A 5,710-nucleotide genomic window follows, 5' to 3' on the forward strand; every position below is an offset into this window, starting at 1 on the left:
ATAACAAAATGACATCTTGTTCCATGTGGTCACCCCGTGTGGTGTAAATATCACTCCATGGTTTCTTGTTAATTTCTTCATCCCCAAAATTCCTACAAACCATGAAAAACTCAATCAAGCATAGAGGAATCCAATATGATTCAAAATGTAGTGTAAGAGATGAAGAAACAATGAAAATTATGATGTATAGTGTCCATACGGCCGTATGGGGGCCGTATGGTTACTGTTCATTTCGACAGAACCTCCCCAAAAACATGAAAATCGAAAAATTTTTTACATAAATTCAAGGGAGACTTCATCCATAACAATCAAGGTCGGTTTTGCTCAAATACTCCATGGTAGTGTGATCATTAACATTGTCACCGCTGAGCAAGGTCGGACAGTCTCTTTCATCAGGTGTTAACTATCATTCCTGTTGTTGCATTCAAACGTGTGTATGCCATGATTGATAACTCATCTCCTTTATGTATCAGCATCCATTCTCTCTCTACTCTGGTGTCATTTCATCATGCCTGTAATGGAAAAGTTGAAAAAGAGGCGCGCCGATGGCGCTGATAATGAGCTTGATGGTGCAAAAGATGCTAGGCCATCGAGAGTTGGACGTTAATAAGCTCATCATCGACTACATTATCAACATGCTCACTGATGAGGATTTCAACTTTGGCGTCGATGGTGATGGTGCCTTCGAGGCTATTAGGGACTTTTGTTAATTCTAGCTACATTAAACACTACAATGAAGGCCAATTGGGTTGTAGCAAAATCTGAGAGAAGTTTGGCAATCATGGGTTGGTGAAGCCTAAGGAATCTATGCGGAGCCTAGCGACATTGCTGTAAATGTTTGATGGGATGGATGATGGTGAACTTGTGGAAAAAAAGGTTGAGTTGTTGGATAGTCCTGTGCTGATTGAATGCGATAGAATGAAGCGCAAGAGAAGAAAGTGGAAAGAGGAGAGATAAAGAGAGGCCCAATATCAAATGCATTTGGAGGAGATGGAAGTTGTTAAAGCAGGACATGATGGTGATGGAGGGTCGGAGAGCAAGGATATACATATGGAGAAAGTTAACATATCCTTTGGTGGCCATTATCTAATCACGGATGCTTCAGTTACTTTTTCTTTTCAAATACACTATCGTCTTGCTGGGAGAAATGGGGCTGGTAAAACATCTTTCCTTAGACATATGACCATGCATGCTATTGATGGTATTTTTAGGAACTGCTAAATATTACATGTGGAACAAGAAACTATGGGAGTAATACATCAACTTTGCAGTGTGTCCTTAATGTTGATATTGAAAAGATACAAGTGCTAGAAGAAGAAGCTTGGCAACTTTCTCAAAAGAAAGATCTGGAGTATGAAGCTAAATTTGGGAATAGTAATGGACATCTTAAAGTGGTTTTGACAAAGATGTTATTTCAAAAAGGCTTGAAGAGGTGTATAAAAGGCTCAAATTCATTAATGCATATTTAGCAAAGGCGCATGCTATTTCAATTCGTGCATGTCTTAGTTTCAATTGAGAAATGTAGAAGAAGTCTACTAATTCTTTTTCTAAAAGGATGGTGTATGCAAATAGCTCTAGCACGTGTTTTATTCGTTAAGCCTGACTTGCTACTTCTTGATGAGCCATCAAATATTATTGACTTGGATGTAGTTGAGGCACTTATCCAAGGCCTAGTCATCTTTCAAGGAGGGGTTCTTATTGTGAGCCATGATGAACACTTATATCAGGCAGTGTTCATGAGCTGTGGGTGGGTGTCCAAGGGAAAGGTCTCTCCATATTTAGGAACATTTCAGGATTATAAGAAGATCTTATAGTCATCTTCTTGAACAATCTCAATCGTCTCCCCTTCATTCTTGCCCATACAAAGACATTTTGAAACTCATATACTTAGAGTTATTACTAATATCTCTTTTTTCCCCCATGTTTATGTTATAAGATACACAACAAGATTATACAAACTTTGTCATTCTACTTCAATGTAACATGAACTAGATTATGTACTATTGATGCCCTCATGTGTCAATGTTTTCACTAAAAAAAATAATCACTCCAAAGCTACAGCAAATTTTAAATAAAAAATATACACAAATTTCAAAGTGGTGACGAGGTACATATCTCAAGATGGCAATGAGGCACAGCCAGTGATATATGATATATATATATAAACATAACTTATATGTTCATATATAAATGATGTGGTAATATATATATATATATATAAATAAATAAATAATGAAATTTATAATTTGCAATTTTCCTGTCTTTCCTTGTACTCGAGCTCTTAATTGGAGGTTTCCAAGATTTTAGTCTAGGTGATTCAAAATAGAGACTTGACTCTATTAGGAATGGAAGAGGCCACAAAAATGGAATAAATAAAAATAAAATAACATTTATGATTCAATATATTGCCCGATGTCTCTTTACCGACACGGTGCCAAAGCAGGTTTTTTTGATCCCACAAATTCTGGCACACCCGGTGGGGACCCTTTTAATTCCACCTCCCATCTTTGAGGTAAAAGTACAAGTAAAGTCATTGCTTATATCACTCATGTATAAGAAAATCAATATTACTTATATTTTTATTATAGGTAAAATGGCGTTTAAGAGTTTAGTTGCATCCGGATGCCCGAAGCTCACTATTTTCCCGGAGAAGGATCTGAAGTCCAATTGCCCAATTGTGTTTTTAACACTGGAGCTGATAGAGATGAGATAAGATTCGGTACAATCTCTGAATCTGTACAATTTGTGAAATACACTTCATCTTTGGAGGAAAATCTGACGATCCAGCGTCTTCCATCTAGGGGTTGTCCCCCAAATATCATTGTTCCTGCATTTGAGAAGAATATTCCTGATGAGAAACCAAGAACCTCTATCTTTCAGATTCTATTATATTCTAAAAATATAGTTTACACACATGATAAAAATGACAAACCCACTTTCACTGTTATTGTCAAAGGGAAAGAAAGTAGGATTTTTCAATCTGAGGAAGCTAAGCCAAGGAAAAGTGTGTTTTCAAGGCTGACACATAGGAAGGTGAAAATCCTAAGCCACAAATTAAATTTTGTGTCATTCCAAAATTAGAAGGATAATCAAATGGGTTCTTTTGAAAACTCATTTGGACCACTTAATATGATTAAGAAGAATGCAACCACTACAAAGCTACGTTCTAGCCATATGAAAACAAATGTTGTAGACCCCCTAAATCTCATAAAAAAAATTTTGACAAAAATCTTTATTAAATATACACAGCATCGATGGAATTGAAATCAAACAAAATGAAGCTAAGGGAATTTTATCAAACGAAAAAGCAGGTAGTGTTGAATGCAAGTAGAACAAATTTTGGCATAATTACTTTGGTAGATGATCAAGTTTCACTACTGTAGGCTTCATAGGATCAAGCTTTAGCTTCTTACTCGATGTTTGACCGAAAGAAGAGGATTGAATATGAAGATATGTCTGATGGGAATGTTGAAATACACACTGTCCGTATGATTACTGAAGCTCGAGGAGACCGGACAGCTGAACATGAACAACCAGGGTCAATCACAAGATCTCATAGATGGGCATTAGATTCTCAAAGCATGGTTGAATGGGAAGGTTCAAGCAATATTCCACATGCTATACCAAAAGATTACAAGGAGATAGATCCCCCAAATGAAAATGATGAAGATGAACCAACCTTTATTATGGATCAAAACAATATCATGAAGATATTTCAACAAATGTAAAAATCAGGTAATAGAATACAAGAAAATGGATGAAAATATGATGATGTTAATGGATACATTATTCTAGATGTAAAAAAAATGGCATCCTTGATGGTAAATCGCACCAAATAAGTATAGATGTCGAATAATTCAATCCCTCAACTAAAGTAATTGTTCAAGCAATGGGGCAAAGGGGAACAACAAGTATCCCTATCCAAGAACATTCAGTTGCAATGAATCAAGAGGAGATACAACAGATGGTGGCCACTGAACTTAAACATGCCAAAAATAGCAATATAAGAGTTGATAGTGACAAACCTTATCCCAACTATCATGATTTAGTACCCTATCCCAAAGCATACAATTTTCCTAAATTCAAACAATTCAATGAGATTGGTAATCCTAATCAATACTTAGCTCATTTTGTAATGGCATGTGGAAACATAAACATAAGTGCAAAGCCATCACTTCTCCCCGGAAAATTTTCTACCAATCTCACAGGAGTTATACTTGAGTGGTATGCAAGTTTGTAACCCGAATCAATTCATAATTGGAAATAGCTGAAAGATACATTTTGAGTTATTTGGAGGTGTTAGTGATAAGATCACGATAGCTTACCTCACGGACATCGCCAAAACAAAGATGAGAAAGTAGTTGACTACATTATGAGATGGAGAAACCTGAGTATTAAGTGTGAACAACCCCTGGACTAATGTCAAGTAGTGGGATCGTTACTCAGGAACATTGACAGCTGGATGGCACCTTTCTTAAGTATGTCTAGCATCACTACATTTCAAGAGTTAATCTCAAAAGCCAAGAAAATTGAAAAGAACTAACCCAAGGGTGTTGTTTAATTTCCAAACTTCTAAAAATGACAAGCCTAAAAAGGCAGAATATGTCAAGTATATTGCTACAACCTTCAATGTTGATAAAGGAAAAAAAAAACACTATAGAGCCACATAAACCAGAACAAGCTAAGCCACCCAACTTAGGTGCTCCTGGAAATGAACAAAGGCCCATTCCCTCTTTGAAAGGGAGAATGAAAAAAAAAGTAATCTTCTCAAAGAGATAAAGTACCAAAAAGTTTTAAAAATGCCCTGAAATAAGGCCTACAACTGCCTAAGTCCAAAAGACCTGAACAACAAAGTATGAAGATCATCCAAATTATTACCCATACTATAGAGTGTTGGGGCATACAATTGAAGAATATTATGTGTATAATGATTGGCTTGAGCGTCAATATCAAGAAGGCAAGATCACACTCTCCAAGAATGTTCTCTTCGAACAACCTACTAAACATATCTGCTATGTGACTACCTTAGACTATGAGGGAACATCCCAAGAGAAAATCACAGTAGTGGGTAACAAAATAATGCTCCCATCAATATTTGATGGTAAACCTCCTTCTGTTCTAAAGGAATTGTGGGAAATATTTATATCCAAAAAGTCAAAGATGATGCTGAAGAAGTTGACTGAGCTGCACTAGATCAAGTGGAAAAATGCCCAAAAAACCCTAGAAAAAACTCCAATAAAGCAAATAAAAAAGAAGAATAAGAAGAAGAAGCAGAAACGTGAACACTAAAAACACAAGAAATCAATCATAGAAGAATATAATAAATCTATTGAAGAATATGAACCAAAGGAAAGGATGTTGATCACTCTTAAAGACTATTTTCCCAATAAGGTTGAAGAGGTACTTGAGAAATTAGTTAAAGAAAATGATGAAATAATGCTAGTGGAAACTTGTTTTTGGAGGTGAATATGACCAAGATGATGATAAAGATAGTTTTCTTGAGTCAGAAGAATTGTATAATTGCCATGGTCGGTCTTACATCAGCCAGAAGTAGAAAAAGACGATGACGACTAGAGAAAAAGGGAAGAAGGCAAATGCTAAACTCTCAAAGCCACATTGGTCAAAAAAGCCAAAGAAGGCATGCTATACTCCAAAGACCCCGAAGTATAAAGTCTTGAGAAAAATGATGCTTGCTAAGCAATACGCTATT

The 5,710-nt window shown here is 36.0% G+C and overlaps 1 pseudogene; it reads left to right on the forward strand.

Annotated features, from left to right (window-relative positions):
- The first annotated feature begins 545 nt into the window (after positions 1–545).
- Positions 546–1,814, forward strand: LOC120268554 (annotated as a pseudogene).
- The last annotated feature ends 3,896 nt before the right edge of the window (positions 1,815–5,710 follow it).

This window comes from Dioscorea cayenensis, chromosome 9 (assembly GCF_009730915.1).
Source record: "Dioscorea cayenensis subsp. rotundata cultivar TDr96_F1 chromosome 9, TDr96_F1_v2_PseudoChromosome.rev07_lg8_w22 25.fasta, whole genome shotgun sequence".
Taxonomy (NCBI): domain Eukaryota; kingdom Viridiplantae; phylum Streptophyta; class Magnoliopsida; order Dioscoreales; family Dioscoreaceae; genus Dioscorea; species Dioscorea cayenensis.